General features: G+C 43.6%; 1 protein-coding gene across 1 annotated transcript in view; it reads right to left on the bottom strand.

Moving 5' to 3' along the window:
* Window positions 1-18,564, bottom strand: part of FUT8 (fucosyltransferase 8) — a 277,116-nt gene extending 258,552 nt beyond the window's left edge. The window contains exon 1 of the mRNA XM_077818682.1: window positions 18,394-18,564. The gene's annotated coding sequence lies outside the window, so the exon portion shown is untranslated. The remainder of the gene's footprint in view (window positions 1-18,393) is intronic.
* Between the last annotated feature and the right edge of the window lie 569 nt (window positions 18,565-19,133).

Here is a 19,133-nt window from a genome sequence, read left to right as displayed (position 1 = left end):
ATGAAACTGGTTTTCAAAGCTTCTCTGATGCGCACCGCGCCCTCCTGTGCTCTTATAACCGCCCTGGTGACTGGCTGTGCGTAACCAGCAGCCAGGCGATTTCCCTCAACCTCCCACCCCACCATAAACGTCTCCCCCTTACTCTCACAGAGATTGTGGAGCGCACAGCAAGCAGTAATAACAGTGGAAATCTTGGTTTCGCTGAGGTCTAACCGAGTCAGTAAACTGCACCAGCGCGCTCTTAAACATCCAAATGCACATTCTACCACCATTCTGCACTTGCTCAGCCTGTAGTTGAACAGCTCCTGACTACTGTCCAGGCTGCCTGTGTATAGCTTCATGAGCCATGGCATTAAGGTTAGGCTGGGTCCTCAAGGATAACTATAGGCATTTCAACATCGCCAACGGTTATTTTCTGGTCTGGGAAGGAAGTCCCTTCCTGCAGCTTTTCAAACAGACCAGAGTTCCTGAAGATGCGAGCGTCATGTACCTTTCCCAGGCCATCCCACGTTGATGTTGGTGAAACGTCCCTTGTGATCCACCAGCGCTTGCAGCACTATTGAAAAGTACCCCTTGCGGTTTATGTACTCGCCAGCTTGGTGCTCCGGTGCCAAGATAGGGATACGGGTTCCATCTATGGCCCCACCACAGTTAGGGAATCCCATTGCAGCAAAGCCATCCACTATGACCTGCACATTTCCCAGGGTCACTATCCTTGATATCAGCAGATCTTTGATTGCATTGGCTACTTGCTTCAGAGTAGCCGCCACAGTAGATTTGCCCACTCCAAATTGATTCCCGACTGACCGGTAGCTGTCTGGTGTTGCAAGCTTCCACAGGGCTATTGCCACTTGCTTCTCAGCTGTGAGGGCTGCTCTCATCTTGGTATTCTTGCGCCACACGGCAGGGAAAAGCAAGTCACAAAGTTCCATGAAAATGCCCTTATGCACGTGAAAGTTTCGCAGCCACTGGGAATCATCCCAGACCTGCAACATTTTGCGGTCCCACCAGTTTGTGCTTGTTTCCCGAGCCCAGAATCGGTGTTCCACCACATGAACCTGCCCCATTAGCACCATGATGCCCACATTGCCAGGGCCCGTGCTTTGAGAGAAGTCTGTGTCTATGTCCTCATCACTCTCGTCACCGCACTGACGTCACCTACTCGCCTGGTTTCTCTTTGCCAGGTTCTGGTGCTGCATATACTGCTGGATAATGCGTGTGGTGTTTAATGTGCTCCTAATTGCCAAAGTGATCTGAGCAGGCTCCATGCTTGCCGTGGTATGGCATCTGCACAGAAAAAAGGCGTGGAACAATTGTCTGCCACTGCCCTGACAGAGGGAGGGGCGACTGACGATATGGCTTACAAGGAATTAAAATCAACAAAGGGAGTGGCTTTGTGAGAAACTGAATGGCCCCCTCAAGAATAGAACTCAAAACCACAAAGATAGAACTCAAAACTGGGTTTAGCAGGCCATTGATTTCACGGAGGGAGGGAGGAGAAAATGAATACAAAACAAATCTGGTCTATTTCTTGTTTTGAGCCACTTCATCTATCTTTATACATCTTGCTGGCAGCAGACTGTGCAGTATGACCGCTAGCCATCGTCATCTCCTAGGTGCTCAGCAGAAGACATTGCAGCATGACTGCTGGCCTTCATCTTGTGCTGGCTGCTGATTAAAAGACAGTGCACTGCCGGTAGGACTCAATCGCCATGAGACGAAACTTAAAAGGGAAATAACCTGGCTGAGTCACTCCCATGTTTGCCCAGGCGCCCCTGACCTCATTGAGGTTGGTTAAAAGAGCACCCAGGACTACGTCGACGATGGCTACCAGTCATACTGCACTGTCTGCTGCCAAAAGGCGATAAACTGCTGCTGTGTAGCAATGCAGTACCGCGTCTGCCAGCACCCAGGAGACATACGGTGACGGTTAGCTAAGCGGGCTCCATGCTTGCCATGGTATAGCGTCCGCACAGGTAACTCAAGAAAAAAGGAGCAAAACAATTGTCTGCCTTACTTTCATGGAAGGAGGGAGGGAAGGGGGGCCTGACGATATGTACCCAGAACCACCCACGACAATGTTTTAGCCCCATCAGGCACTGGGATTTCTACCCAGAATTCAAATGGGCAGCGGAGACTGCGGGAACTGTGGGATAGCCACCCACAGTGCAATGCTCCGGAAGTTGACGGTTGCCTCGGTACTGTGGACACACTCCACCGACTCCATGCACTTAGAGCATTTGTGTGGGGGGGACACACAAATCGACTGTATAAAAACGCTTTCTACAAAACCGACTTCTATAAATTCGATCTAATTTCATAGTGTAGACATACCCAAAAATTTGAGTCACTGTCACTTTAATAAAAGGACTAAATAAGTGCTGAGATTAAGGAGAATCCACTATTAGTTGGCCCTTTGAGCATATGAAGGTTTTTCCTGAAACAGTTATGCTTGCTCACTTATCCTTCACCTTGACTACCTATTAGGCAATCTCTGCTTTTTCCTCTGATGCTTTTTTGTTTTTTTTTTTTAAACTATTTAATTAAGAAAGTATTAACAGGTTTATTAATCCTTGCCATGTAAAAATCAGAAACAAAACAATCATTACAACAATAAGCTTTTGTTTAAGGAGACATACAGGAATCTATTGTATGTCTACACTACAATTAAACACCAGCAGCTGGCCCATGTCAGCTGACTCAGGCGATACTGCTGTTTAACTGCAGTGTTCGGGCATTCAAGCTTGGGCTGGAGCCCAGGTTCTGGGACAAAATCCAGCCTAAGCATCTACATAGAAGTTTTACAGCCCTGCAGCCCCAGCCCAAGTCAGCTGACCCAGGCCAGTCACAAGTGTTTAACTGCTGTGTAGATGTACCATAGTCACCAGATTTATTTAACACAGTGTTACCATATTACAGAGTGAGCATCATTACAAACACCTATGACATGATGTTTCTCGTGATTCTATTAAATTGAGTGAAATCTCTGATTACACATTTCACAGACGGGGCATGTCTACCAAATGTTAATATTGAAAATAACTGGACGTGGTGCTGGGGTTTTTTTTTTTTTTTAAAAGGTAAATGTATTATGGGTATCAAATAAAAGGTAACAAAATATCTAAATATTTGTTTGTCTTCTGTCTGTTTTGCTGTGTATATAATCTGATGCTTCTTTTATGTGTGGCTCTTTACAAATTAGTCATTTCTGTCCTACTTAATGGTGAAAGACTAATACCTTTTTTAAAGTTGTACACTGATTAAAATCAGTGTGTAACTATCAGGACATTAGAATGAAAGACAACATATAAAAAAAGATGTAAATGGGCTAGTCCAAATTGATGTAATGTTGATTAAAGGAGCCAGACTGAAAGCCCTGGAGACTGCCATCCTGTGTTTAGCCCCAAAATGGATACATATTGGCAGTTACTTTGCCTGTTTCTCCACACTGTCCCTTCAACGTGCCTCAATCTGACCTTGACAACCACCTTCCTATTAAGAGCTAGTTTAGCCTCCATGGAGCGAAAGGCTCCGTTACTAAAATGATTCCATCTTCCTTAATCAAGGTAGATTTATTCAGCCATTCATCAGTACAGTTATACCACTAATATTTTCAAGGATGGAACTCTACTCCTAAATCTGTCCCCAGATTCCCACTTAGGCTGTGTAGGGTTATAAATTAGAGAAGAATTTTAACTGTTCAATTAGAGCTTAAATTTAAGAGCTTCATTTCAGATGAACTAGGAAAATGTTGTGATCAGAATTTTGAGAGACATTTCAAGAAACATTCTGAACCTCTAGCAAGCTCTTATACTGTAAAGAAAAATGTATTACATTTGGAATTCTCTCCATTATTATTACTTCTAACCGTAAATGTTCATCTGGGACTTCTAAAAAAAAGAGTGGGTTATTTTAAAGGACCACTATCAACTTGGAACTCCCAGGACAATAAATGTACAGATCATGACCCCAATACTACAATTGGATCCACATAGATAGATTTCTAGGCCCATACAGAGCCCTAATGAAGTCAAGAGTTTTGAGCCTAACTAGAATATTTGAGTATAGACTCAAATTATAAGGCCAGAAGGGACCATTGTGATCATCTAGTCTGACCTCTTGCAGAACATAGGCCACAGGACTAGCCTAAATTAATTCCTGTTTGAATTAGAGCATATTTTTTAAAAAAACATCCTATCTTGGTTTTTATATTGCCAGTGATGGAGAATCTACATATGTTGTTCCAATGAATAATTACCCCAAATGTTAAAAACCTGAACCTTAATTTTGGTCTGAATTTGTCTAGCTTCAACCTCCAGTCACTGGATCTTGTTATACCTTTGTCTACTAGACTGAAGAGCCTATTATCATCAGACTGCTATTCCCATATAGATACTCATAGACAATGATGAAGTCACCCCTTAGCTTTCTCTTTAATAACTAAATAGACTGAGCTCTTTGATTCTATCAGTATAAAGAATGTTTTCCTATCCTTTCCTTATTGTCATAGCTCCTCTCTAATTTATTAACAACCTTCTTGAATTATAGACACCAGTCTCGGATAATATTCCAGGAATGGTCGCACCAGCGTCAAATATAAAGGTAACATAACCTCTCTACTCCTACTCAATATTCCTCTTTTTATACATCCAAGGATCTACTCGCCTTTTGTCCAAAGCACCATACTGGGAGCTTATGTTCAGCTGATTGTTTACCATGACGCCCCCAGTTTCTCTAAATCACTACTTCCCAGGACGGTATCTTCTATCCTGTAAGTATGCCCTGCATTTTTGTTCCTAGATGCATGACACTACATTTGGTTGCACTGCAATGCTTATTGTTTGCGCCCATCTAGTTTACCAAGCAGCCGATGTATCAGTTGCTATTGCAATACAAATGAACCATGGTAATTATTTTACTCCTACCAAGGGATAAAGGAAAAAATTAAAGAACAGAAGAAAACAGCAAAGAAGTTTTACATCCATCTTTATTGGTAAGGGTGTTGAACAGATAACTACCAGAGTCTGCTGGCTTCATTAAGAACAGGCACCACCCATCAGCCTTTTATTGGGGATTTAGGCCTTTACAGGAGAGGAATTCTGAGAGATGTTTTCCCAAGAGGGACTAATGGGAGAAGTAGGCCCAGATAGGTCATATGAACCAGGAGCCATGTGACTGTGCCAGAATTATATAAAGTGTTGTTCTTGGCTCAGAAGAACAGAGACCAGGATTGAATCAAGATGTTGGGTGAGATTTTTCTGCAGAAGCCAGGAGGGGCTCAGAGACACCAACAGAGAGCAGGTGGTGGTACTGAAAGACCAGGGGAGATGGAATCTGGAGAGCAGCTTTCTGCCAAGAGAGTTTAGGAAACTCTGACCCAATAATAGGGTTGTTGAAAAGGCCTATGACAACAGACTGTGAAAGGATGCAAGGGGCTATGATGGAAGAAGGAAAGGCTCAGACAATATAGTACTGGGGTGGGATGGAGGCTCAGTTGCTGTTGTAAATCCTTGTTTAGGAGAGTTGGGCTTCTGCTTCCAGAGAAGACAGGAAGAACGCCACCTTCAAACCCCTGCATCAACAGGGTAAAGAACTACTGGAGCCCAGGGAGAAAAAAGAAGGCATCTGTAGCCCAGGGAAGATGAAGACATTATTTAGCCCAAGAAAGGCAATCCTGCATCAGCAAGGGTAAAGAACTGAGTCTAGAGAATACTTCTTTATTTGGGACTTTTTACACTTGGAAGGGGTGTCTTTTTCTTTGGCTGGAAGGCAAGAGCAATGAAGACTGCAGAACCAAAGAGGAAAACCCAGGTTCCAAGACAGGGATGCTGAGGTAATAACACCAGAGATCTAAGAACCCGTTGCGTTACTCCCACGGTTCTCTTGAAATAAAGATGAACTACTGTCAGGAATTTACGTGTTTTTTAAAATAAAAGGAGGATGGTGGTACAGGCTGATAAACTAAAGAGCAACAAATAACCAGAACCAGACAGTATTCCTTCAGAATTTTTGAAGGTATTTGAGAGTAAAGTATTTGATGACAACCACTGATTGGCGGCATTCCTTCAATAAAACCTGCTACTATACAGGAGGGCTGGAAGAAGATAGCAGGCAAATGTTTTACCTAATTTTTTTTTTTTTTTAAGTGCTAGCGATAATCCTAGAAATTACAGACCAGTAGAACTGTATGTCAGGACCAGGTAAATTGTCTGAAACAATAACTAAAAACAGATTTTAAAACACATTACTCATAATGTGTAAGGGACAAGCAAACACTACTTTGGCAAAGGAAAATTATGCTTCTCTACTTCATCAGAATTCTTTGAACATATCAAGTGGATGAACAGTGACGTGAAAACTTTCAGATAGCAATAATGTAGGTTAGTTAGGATTAAAGACGACTATTAGGAACCTTCACCTGAAATACTGTAAGCCCCAATTGCCCTAATTATTGGGGAGAATTGGAAGTTGTTTCACTATGGGCAGTTATGTAATAACCTGCCCACTGTATGGTTCCTGCCATATTCCTCTGCAACAGCTGGTATTGGCTACTATTATACAGTTTACCTGACTAGAGTACTAGTCTAATTTACCATGTATAGGGCCCTACCAAATTCATGGTCCATTTTGGTCAATTTCAGTTACAGGATTTTTAAAATCGTAAATTTACTGATTTCAACTATTTAAAACTGAAATTTCAGGTGTTGTAATTGTAGGGGTCCTGACCCAAAAAGGAGTTGGGGGGGGGGTTGCAGTACTGCCACTCTTATTTCTGCGCTGTTGCTGGCAGAGCACTACCTTCAGAGCTGGGCAGCTGGCCCAACAGCCACCGCTGTCTAGCCAGACAGATCTGAAGGCAGAGCAGAAGTAAGGGTGGCAATACCATAACCCTCCCCCTTAAAATAACCTTGCAACACACTCCACCCCATCCCACAACTCTTTTGGGCCAGAACCCCCCAATTTGAGAAACGCTGGTCTCCCCCCATGAAATCTGTACAGCACAAGGTAAAAGCACACAAAACATACCAGAATTTATGGGGAGGAGGGGGCAGGGACCAGATTTCATGGCCTGTGACGCATTTTTCATGGCCGCAAATTTAGTAGGGCCCTAGCTATGGGAATTCCTGAACTGTTTGCATTATTACACATTAGGCAAAAATTAAGAAAAAAAAATTTTTTAAACACTACTTAATATCACAATCATAAAAGTTTAGTTATGATCCTGAATTTCTTGGGCCCTCTCCAAGCACAGCTGAGGTTATCAGAAGCTCTGGCTACACTTAACTGCTTGTCTCAATGATTTTTCAAGTATGTTCCTTACTTATGGTGATGTCAAAATGAAAGATAGGGAAGGTGAAGAGAGACCTTCAAGGCTCTTGTCAATTTTAATACTTCAGCACATTTTTGCAACAAATCACTTTTTTCTTGTTCAACAAAAGCATTCTTATACTCACCAAGCATGAGGAGGAAAGTTATCATAAGTTAATGTGCCAATTTAATTAATTGCTTTTTTGGATAGGTGTTTTTATGTGGAGGCAAAAGCACACGTGTACATACTATCTGCTTTTCTGAAGGGTCACAGCTCAGCAGTGGTACAACGAATTTCTAGTCTTTTGTATACAGAGTTGGACCATTTTTTTCCCCCCCACAGTAGACGCATGTTTATTCTATTACGAAGTATTAAGACTTACGTCCCCAATCACTCTATTTTCTAGAGAACAGTTGTTAATTATGGAGGTTAAAAAGGTAACCTTTGCATGCTCACCTCCTACATGCAGCTCATGCTATTGATTTGTATTCAGACACAGAAGCAAGTTTTATGAACAAATGTGTATATATGCAAAATAATAACAGGTTTCAAAAAGTCTTCAGATCTGAAAGAGTTTAAGGACAGCCACTATTTTCATCATAAAAACATTGATTTATTACTATATAAATTCTACTAAATTATAGAAAAGTTTAACCCACGTAACTCAAAAGGCTAATGAAAGATATCGGGAAGTAGCTGGAACAGCACTAACCTGTATTATACAGTACTTTTAGAATACATAATATATTAAAAAAGGATAGCAGAAATATCCTGGGTAGAAAAATTATGTAACTAACCAAACTAACCAGAACCATCTGCCACAAGATATGCACAATACTATTCCACAAACTTTTACAAAATTGTTAATTCTACAAAGTAAAAATTGTCAGAGTAACTCGTCACTATTAAATCTCTCAAAATATTCTACTTTTAAAAGAAATTAGGGCTGTCAAGCGATTTAAAAAATTAATTATGATTAATCACACTGTTAAACAATAAAAGAATACCATTTATTTAAATATTTGTGGATGTTTTGTACATTTTCAAATATATTGCTTTCAATTACAACACAGAATACAAAGTTTACAGTGGTCACTTTATATTTATATTTTTATTACAAATAGTTGCATTGTAAAAAAAACAAGAGAAATAGTATTTTTCAACTCACCTAATACAAGTACAAGTACTGTACTGAGCCACCATTCTAGAGGACATGTGTCCAAGCTGATGACAAATACTGCTCAATAACGATCCAAAGCAGTGTGGACCGACGCAGCTCATTGTCATCATCTGAAACAGACGCCACCAGCAGAAGGTTGATTTTCTTTTTTTGGTGGTTCGGGTTCTGTAGTTTCTGCATTGGAGTGTTGCTCTTTTAAGACTTCTGAAAGCATGTTCCACACCTCATCCCTCTCAGATTTTTGGAAGGTCTTCAGATTCTTAAACCTTAGGTCAAGTGCTATCTTTAGAAATCTCACATTGGTACCTTCTTGGCATTTTATTAAATCTGCAGTGAAAGTGTTCTTAAAATAAACAACATGTGCTGGGTCATTGTTCAAGACTGCTATAACATGAAATATATGGCAGATTGCGGGTAAAACAGAGCAAGAGACATACAATTCTCCCCCAAGGAGTTCAGTCACAAATTTAATTAACACTTTTCTTTTTTTTAAACCAGCATCATCCACATGGAAGCATTTTCCTCTGGAATGGTGGCTGAAGCATGAAGGGGCATACAAATGTTTAGCATATCTGGTACGTAAATACCATGGCTACACAAGTGCCATGCGAACGCCTGTTCTCACTTTCAGATGATATTGTAATTGAGAAGTGGGCAGCATTATCTCCTGAAAATGTAAACAAACTTGTTTGTCTTAAGAGATTCACTGAACAAGAAGTAGGACTGAGTGGACTTGTAGGCTCTAAAGTTTTATATTGTTTTGTTTTTGAGTGCAGTTATGTAACAAAAAAACCTACATTTGTAAGTTGCACTTTCACAATAAAGAGATTACATTACAGTCCTTGTACGAGGTGAATTTCAAAATAATATTTCTTTTATGATTTTTACAGTGCAAATATTTGTAATCAAAAATAATATGAAGTGAGCACTGTACACTTTGTATTGTGTGTTGTAATTTAAATCAATATATTTGAAAATGTAGAAAAATATGCAAAATTTAATAAATTTCAACTGGTATTCTGCTTAACAGTGCAGTTAAAACTGCAATTAATTTTAATTGTGATTAATTTTTTTGAGTTAATCGCATGAGTTAACTGCAATTAATGAACAGCCCTAAAAGCAACTATAACTACTTTCACCTTAGCACTATAAGGTTACCAAGCAGACATACAATGAAAGAATGCCTTAGAACTGCAAGTCCGATTTTGTGGAAGCATACCAACCTTTTTTCTCAATGTGCATCATAGGGTAATTAGCGTCAATGCAGGCCTCAAATTCTAGACTTGCAGAATTGTTCTGTATAGCTCTGTAATCAGTCGTGAAGTGTTCCATTTTATTCTGAACACTATATATTGTGACAAAATGGCCGATGTTGGTATGGTGGGTCCTGCGCTTTTGCTGGTGGGGGGCTAAAATGCCACCCCTTGCCCCTGCTCTTGGGGCACCAAGGGCCCCACTAGTGGCCTTGGAAAGTGGTAGAGAAGGGAAACGGCGGAGGGTCTGGTTTGTTCCTCACTCTGAGCCCCAGCCCCTCAGTCCCTGCAGGTTCATTACCCTCTTCCCCCTTGGGTAGAGTTAACCTCAGTCTTTGATGCTGGGGGAGGGAGTCTCCCTTCCTTCGATCCTCTGGTTTTACAAGTCTCAGAAACACACCTCCAAACTCCAGTCCTCTCTCCTTCCTCACACACCCCTGACTGCCTGAAGCAGGGGGTTTTATTAGGTTCCTGACAGGGCCTTAATTGACTACAGGTGCTCCAATTAATCTGTAGCAACTCTCCCTAGTCTACAGGAAACCACACCTAAATTAGCCTAGGGCTTATATATCTCTCCTCTACCACTCTCCCACTGCTCCCCGGCCCTGCTGTATCACAATATGCAAACAAGTAAACTATGTAGATCACATTTTCATTTCGGCTGATGTTAGAAGGAACTAGGTAAAACAGCTACCTGTAGATCCCCTAGAAATTTACTATGCTTTGTTGCAGAAACCACCACTTACAAAGAGACCTTGTTTCAGAGTAGCAGCCGTGTTAGTCTGTATTCGCAAAAAGAAAAGGAGTACTTGTGTCACCTTAGAGACTAACAAATGTATTTGAGCATAAGCTTTCGTGAGCTACAGCTCCCTTCATTGGATGCATTCAGACCTTGGGATCCCTACTTGCCAACCACTGGAGATGTTGAGTTCTCCAGTGAAGTATCAGTTGAATATCTCTGCTGATGGCAGCTTGCATCACAATTAAAGCACCTCCTGACAATCATTTAACAATAGCACTTTGCCTCAGGCATAGTTATGATTTAAAGACTTGAGGCGAGATATTTAACAAACATGTTGCGGTCAGACTAACAGCATGGGAATATCCTCTTCTCCCTCCCCCACAGCTCTCTATTTTATGTTCCCTTTAAGATTATTAGTGTGGGTTAAAAAGATTTCAAACAATGGGACAAGTTTAACACAAAAGTTTTAGATTGGGAAGTTTTAAAGTCAGAATTGACCACCAATTCTCAACAGTATTACATCATCAGAAAAAAGTTCCCACTGGAAATTCACAGAATCATAGAAAATCATAGAAATATCAGGATTGGAAGGGACCTCAGGAGGTCATCTAGTCCAACCCCCTGCTCAAAGCAGGACCAATCCCCAATTTATGTCACAAATCCCTAAATGGCCCCCTCAAGGATTGAACTCACAACCCCGGGTTTAGCAGGCCAATGCTCAAACCACTGAGGTATCCCTCCCCCCTTTAATTTTTAAAATTAAAATGTTACAAGTTCAAGCGCGGGCGGCTGGGGGGGTGGGGAAGAGCCTGAGCCCCAGTGAGAGAGGAGGAGGGGTCCAGCACATACTGTTGCAGTGGCCAACAGCTCCAGGGGGGCCTACCCACTGCCCGTGCCAGCTGAGAGATCCAGGGGCCCCTCCCCCACATACTGGTTGAGAGTTCTGGGTCCCCCATACCTGCTGAGAACTCCGGCCCTGCCACCCTGGAGCTGAAGCTGAAAATGTCACAGAGGTCTCTGAAAGTCACAGAATCTGTGAATTCCGTGACATAATCTTATCCTTAATTATAGGCAAGGCTGGAAGCACCACCTATTATTAAGGTTAGCAGACACTCCTTATTATAAAACAGTTTTCAGTTGAATATAACTTTGCCAAACTTCAGCCACTCAGGCTGAAGTTTTCCATTCCAAGTGTACACCCAAGGCTGAACTGTTTTGGAAAAAATCAGCAAACACAGTTCAGATGTTTTCAAGAACAAGGCTATGGAAAAATATGTTGTTTTGCCCAGGCTGAAAAAAAAATGGCAACCTTTTCCTTGAGCAGCTCTAGCACCCCAATGCATTGGATCAGGGACCTGAAATTTGTCAGAGGAGTGGTGGCCTATGTATAAGGGATGTGATTTTTGCCATTCCTGTGAAAATCTGCCAGAATTTGGCTTTTGGAAAATAAATAAATAAATCAGTTTGCACAATAGAGACTATATAATTTTAGCAGATAAATTGCTTGAATTCATCTCCACTGAGCTTGCTGCAGCCCTGGACTGTAGGGGACTGAGTAGGACTTCCCCTGCAATTTCAGCTCTGGGAGGCTGCGGGCTGTGCTGGGTCCTGGTGCAGGCACCTGAAATGAAAGTGGAGAGCCATATCTCTCCTGTGTACTGCTCTCAGTGAAGCGTGCAGGAGGAAGCTGTCTAATATGAACACAGAGGGGACAAGCCATAACTGCTGAGAAGGGGGGGAGAAATAGAAGTAGGAAACTAGGACTGGGGGGCAGGGTCTAGGAGCCAGAAAAGGAAATGGTGTACGGAAAAGACTGGGAGTCAGTTAGTGGGATGGGGGAGGGGAACTAAGACTCGCTGGACAAAGAGAATGGGGCTGAGAACAAGTGACATGATGAGGAGTTGTGGTGTCGGAGGAGAAGCGGGGCTGGCTGGGTGAAGAGATTGGGACAAGGAGCTGCAGGGAGGGTACAGGACAATGAGATTGGTCAAAGAGCCTGGGAGAAAGATTGGCACTGGGATCCAAAGGGAATGGGCAACTGGCAAGCAGGATGAGGGAGAGAAACAGATTGGATCAAAGCCCAGGAGGGAGGGAACTGGAACTAGCTAGGCAAGGAGATTGGGATTGGAGGGGGACACTGGGACTGGGTGTCTGAAGAGGCGAGACTAGAACCCTCTGGTCAAGGAGACAGGCTGGTATGAAAACCTGAGGAGCAGAGACTGGGACTGGTTAGGTGAGGAGAATAGGATTGGGATGAATAGCCAAAGTGGGGAAGAGACAGGAAGGAGAGAACGTAAGGGATAGCTCAGAAGGGGTCACAGTTTGGAGGGGGGAAATAAACAGAAAACTCTATGCTCACTAGAACAGTGGTTCTCAAACTAGGGCCGCCGCTTGTTCGGGGAAAGTCCTTGGCAGGCCGGGCTGGTTTGTTTACCTGCCGCATCCGCAGGTTTGGCCGATCACAGCTCCCACTGGCCGCGGTTCGCTGCTCCAGGCCAATGTGGGCTGCGGGAAGTGGCACGGGCTGAGGGATGTGCTGGCCGCCCTTCCTGCAGCCCCCATTGGCCGTGGTTCACCGCTCCAGGCCAGTGAGAGCCGCGATCGGCCTAACCTGTGGACGCGGCAGGTAAACAAACTGGTCCGGCCCACCAGGGGCTTTCCCTGAACAAGCAGCAGCCCTAGTTTGAGAACCACTGCACTAGAACACACCCCTCTCCATAACTTGGAATGGGACCCAAGGTTCTTGCATCTGACCATTCCTCTGCTGTCAGCAAACAACTGTTAAACCTACTGGCATGTCTCATCTCCCTCTGGCACTAGTCCAAATAGATGATGACAGCCTAATACTGCTGTCATTTATTCCATTAGCACAAGTGGCAGAGGTCTGTGTGGTTGATCTAAACGTTCCAACCCTGCTGATGACTCATGTTGGTGTCTATATGCCACCAGATGATGAAATTCTTGTTTTTTCAATTTGTTTCTTTAAAAAACTAGGAAATTAGATAATACAAACATTTTTAAGGTTACAAGATCAAGTTAGGAAACACCAGAAAATTAATGTTGCCTGTGAAACTTTAATTCAACCCCCTTGTGCATATGCATTGTGAAACAGTTTAACTACATGATCACACACCATTTTATCCACAGAACCCTATCCCATTCAGTGCATAGGACGAATGGTGCTTGCTTAACTATTTGATATTTTGTTTTTTCCATACTGTTCTATGTGTGGCTCCATACCTTCTTTATCACATATTATTCAAACCCAGCTCTAAAAACAAATTTATCAGATTCCTCATGGGCTTTTCTATGATGCTCATCATTACAGTATCTGAGTGCTTCATGAACATTAATGAATTTATTTTCACAATACCCCTTTGAAGTGAGGGGCTATTATTATCCCTTTTACAGATGAGGAACTGAGGCACAAAGAGATTAAGCTCAAAAGTATCCACTAAATTTGGGTGCCCAATCTGATTTTTTAAGATTATTTAGCACAATATATGTTCGAAGCACAGTTTCAATTGACTTTAACTGCAGCTGTGACTGGTCAGCACTTCTGCAAATCAGATCCCAGGATCTCAAGTCAGGCACCCAGAAAATGAGAGAAACAATTAGTAACCACATGTAAAAAGTCTGATTTAAGTGAGTTGCTTAGCATTACATAGAAACTCTGTAGCAAAGGAAGGGACAGAATCCAATTCTCCAGGTCAGCATTCATCTGCTTTAATCATGAGACCCCATTTTTTCCTCTTCTTACAAACCCTTGCCTCATTTGTTACACATGTTCCAAATTGTGCAACAAATGAAGATGGGATCCTACAAGTCAAGAGCTTACTTTCCTACTCAACCTTGATTTATCCCCAGAGCAGATTTATCTTGTGCACTGAATGAGGCAGGGGTCCTGTGGAAAAATAGTACGTGGTCATGTAACTAAAGATTGTATCATAGTGCATATGCACAAGAGGTCTGAATTAAGGCTGTACAGCCAATCTTAACTCTGGCATTTTGTAACCTGTGAGTGCTTGACTTTATAACCTTCATAATGTTCTGTTAGTAGAGGAGTTTGTGTGTGTGCTTGCGAACAAGCACATACAGTATGTATGTGTATATAATGCATATAGAACACGAGTACTTGTGGCACCTTAGAGACTAACAAATTTATTAGAGCATAAGCTTTCATGGGCTACAGTCCACTTCATCGGATGCATAGAATGGAACATATAGTAAGTGGTTTGAGCATTGGCCTGCTAAACCCATGGTTGTGAGTTCAATCCTTGAGGGGGCCATTTAGGGATCTGGGGCAAAAAAAAAAAAAAAATTGGGGATTGTGCCTGCTTTGAGCAGGGGGTTGGACTAGATGATCTCCTGAGGTCCCTTCCAACTCTGATATTCTATGATTCCCTAAGATATATATATATATATATACACACACAGATAAGTTGGAAGTTGCCATACAAACTGTGAGAGGCTAATTAGTTAAGATGAGCTATTATCAGCAAGAGAAAAAAACTTTTGTCATGATGATCAAGATGGCCCATTTAGACAGTTGACAAGGTGTGAGGATACTTAACTAAGGGAAATAGATTCAATATGTGTAATGACCCAGCCACTCCCAGTCTCTGTTCAAACCCAAGTTAATGGTATCTAGTTTGCATATTAATTTAAGCTCAGCAGTTTCTCGTTGGAATCTGTTTTTTAAGCTTTTCTGTTGCAAAATTGCCACCCTTAAATCTTCTACTGAGTGGCCAGAGAGGCTGAAGTGTTCTCCTACCAGTTTTTGAATGTTATGATTCCTGATGTCAGATTTGTGTCCATTTATTCTTTTGCGTAGAGACTGTCCGGTTTGGCTACATATAATGCAGATGTATCACTTTTTTTATATGACGTCTAGTATACATTAGTACAGATACATTATAAACATTCAGATATAATATGCATTATCTATATTTCTTTATTGTATTATTGGTCCATCCTGTGATCAAACTGGAAAGAGATTTGCAGTTTTTTGAATGGTCTACCATAAATCTACATTTCTTTTCTTTATGGTATTGGTATATCCCATGGTCAAACTGGAAATAGATCTGCAGGCTTTTGAACGATTCTAGCATAAATGAAGTTATATTTTCCTTTGACACTAGCTCCCCCTCCAGACCAGTCTAACAATATTGTAATTACTTTTTATTTTAAACTCTGACTATACAAAAGATTTAAATACTCAAATTCAACTATTTCTTTCAGAAGATATCACTGAATCCCTGAAATTATGCTGAAAAGACTGATCACAAAATGGATAGCCAAAATCCACAAACAAGACTTTGAAATTCATTCAATCTAAAATACAACGGGTAAGCAGGGCACTCATGTATACAGCTACAATAGGTCTGAACGGATTAAAACTTTTCTTAATCAGATGGGTATTTCAGGAACTGTCTAATACATTTATCATCTTCAACACAATTCCATTATACACTCAAACTAATCTCTTTGTTTGCACCTTAATACAGTGATCATAAACAATTAAAATTAGATTACAGAAACTACTAAAACTCTATGGATCTTAGTATCCTTGCTGATTTTATTAATCCATTTGTTCTGGAGAAAGTATAAAGATGTTTTACACCTGTTCTTGTAGTCACAGAGTTTCCTTTCAGTTGCTTAGCTAATTTACTCAGACAAGATTCTAAACAAAATCAAGCAACAAGAGAAAAAGCAGTTACAACTTTAAGACCGCCTACATTCTTCAGCTGTCAGATACACATCTCCAGTTGTCTACGTCTGAGATACTGAACTTGTGCAATTCAGCATTCCAGTGTCTGCTTCTTACTTTATCCTCTTTATTGAACAGCTTGCTCAGAAATATGAATAACTAATTACACTTTATACATGGAAAAACTGGCTGGTATGTTGTGTGGGGGGGGGAGGGAATTTAGCAAAACACTGCTTCGCTGCACAATGCAGAATGATTTCATCTTGAAATTATTTTAGGCAAGTGCTCATACAATTTTGGCAGTGTACAAGCTTGTACAGCTGCAGCATCCAAGCAAATACAGATTATTAAAAATAAAAGTCTGTCATTCAAATTGTAGTCACCAATATAAATATTGTTGATTGTGAACTTTAATACATGTAAAAAGATTACTGTAAAATCTGTTTTTAGTGACCACACAGGGAACCAGCAAATATCAACTGCCTTTATAGTTGCCCATACAGTTTACAACTTTGAGTTTTTTGTTACTTAAGATAAGGATGATTTTCAAAAAATTGACCTGATAATATTGTGAAACCCAAGAACTACCTCACTTCTAAATGGCCATTTCGAAATATCCCCATGACCGTTAGACAATGCCTAGAAATTGATAGAAAATTATTAAAAATGCTACTGTAACATGCCAACTAAACATGATTGTAAATTCTAATATAAGCAGAACACAAGTACGTTCCCAGACATAATGTATTATTATATAATATCTGTATTGGAGTAGCACCAACAGGGTAGCATGGGCAAACCATGGCCCCACTCGACTCTGGCTGTATGGCTTGGTCTACACATGAGAGTTATATAGGCATAGTCAGTTGGGGGTGTAAAAAAAAACCATATCCCTGATATAGTTATGCCAATATAATTCCCAGTGTAGACGTACTATATTAACAGAAGAGTGCTTGACATAGCTCACGTTGTTTAGGGTGGTGGTGTTCCTACAACGACAGAAAAATCCCTCTGTCAGCGTAAATTGTGTCAACACTATAAGGCTGTACTGACATAGCTATGTCAGTATAATCTCCATAGTGCAGACAAACCCAAAAACAGTCTCTGTCTCAAAGAGTTTACAGTCTAAGGCCCAATCCTACAACATATAGCATATGTCTGGACCTCTGCACTCAAGCGCTATATGTTATCTAAATAATGAGACAACAAGGTGATATAAACAAACAAACAGTTGCTGAGAGCACAAGGCAACAAGTAAGATGACTGATGTAATAAATTGTAGGTAATATGACTACCCTTGTCCCCTTTCCCCTAACCTCTGTTTACTGGTCTGTCCTTACTTACATTATGTTTTTTTTTAAACAAGGCCCACCCCTTCTGAGTGTTTGGAAAGCAACTAGCACACAGCGGGTGCTGCCATAAACAATCAACTGGCAACAGCATCCCTAGAATTAAACATGCCTAGGAACAAGCACCAGTGCCTTATCTACACTACAATTCAAAGTCCTGTAAATTAATACGCGGTGGAAGATGGTTAAAGATCCTCGTGTGGGCAAGCGCCCGGCAGTAACCGACTTCGGAGCGGATTCGTGGGGCAGTCACTCCTCTGGGCTCCGCGGGGCCCTTCACGTTAAGGGGGCTCACCGGAGAACCACTCCCACCACCAGCATTTTCTGCTCGTCATTTCACCCTGCAAAGACTGACTGCGGGGCCGGGGCATCTGCCGGGTGAGTGAAGTTTGCCGCCGCCGCCGCCGCCGCCGCCTCTTCCCTCGCGGCGGCGGCGGCAGCTCGCAGGACGACAGCAGCGCTCCCCTCCCCGAACCCCGCGGCAGCCCGGCCCCAGGAGCGCCGCCTCCGCCCGCGCAGCCCGCTCCGCGCTCCCCCGGCGACTCGCTGCGGGAGCTCGGGACTCGCACGCGGCTCCCCGGGGGCCGGCCAGCGGCCCCGCCGCGCACAGGGGTTCAGCAGCCCCCTGCTCCCCAGCGGCTCAGGCCCCGGCCCGTGGCACCACGCGGGGAGCCTGGCACCCGGCGGGGGACGCTCTCCCCTTCCCCCACCGGCGGCAGCCGCTGAGCCGCGTTCGAGCCTCCGCAGCCCAGGCCCGGGGAGGGATGGGGAGCGGCAGCTGGAGCAGCCCCGAATCGGCTCCCCCTCCGCTTCTCAGCGCCTCCACACCCGGACCCCCGCAACCTCTTACCCGAGTAGCAGCAGCAGCGCCCGCCGGCTCCCCTCCTGCTGCGGGTGCCGGCTTGCAGGAGGCGTCGGCGCGCGGACGCGGGTCTGGAGGGGGGGTGAAAATACGGAAACAGGAACCTGCCGTCGCTTAACGGAGCTTCTGACTGAGCGAGCGGGCGCGAGAGACACAGCGCGGAGCGAGCGCGCGTCAGGGAGCGGGAGCGCGCGCGCGCTCCGGGGAGTAAGAGTGCTGAGCGGGTGCGCGCACCAGAGCCCAGCAGCCTGTGAGCGCTCAATTGGCGAACGGCGCTTCTAGTGTAGGGGAGGGATTCGGTTAAGCTGGGCAGACAGCACTAGCCGCCGGCAGTGCGCATGCGCCATCCATGACGCTCTTGCGACTGGCCCAGATTCCGCGAGCCCTGCTTGGCGGAGCGATGCTGTTCGGCGCTGGCTCCTACAGCGCGGCCGAGGCTGCCCGACGGCCACAGGCTGGACCCCCGCGCGGCTGTGCCTTGCGCACGGCTTGGCGGAGCACCGGCCCTCGGGGCATCTCCCCTTCTCCCCAGCGCCGCGCTCGCGGGAGCCGCCGGCCAGGGCTCTCGCCCCGCGCACAGGGCGGAGCGGGGCAGCTGCCGGAGCAGAGCCCGCTGAGCGCGGGTCTGAGCGCGGCCTCAGCCTGCCGGGCGGGGCCCCCTGCCGCTGGTAGGTGGCTGTCGCGGACGAGGCTGAGTCGCTTCGCAGAGCCCGCAGAGCTCCCAGGTG

Source organism: Eretmochelys imbricata, chromosome 6 (genome assembly GCF_965152235.1).
Source record: "Eretmochelys imbricata isolate rEreImb1 chromosome 6, rEreImb1.hap1, whole genome shotgun sequence".
NCBI classification, from domain to species: Eukaryota; Metazoa; Chordata; order Testudines; family Cheloniidae; genus Eretmochelys; species Eretmochelys imbricata.
The sequence above is the reverse complement of the archived record's forward strand: the minus strand, read 5'-3'. Positions and strand labels throughout refer to the sequence as shown.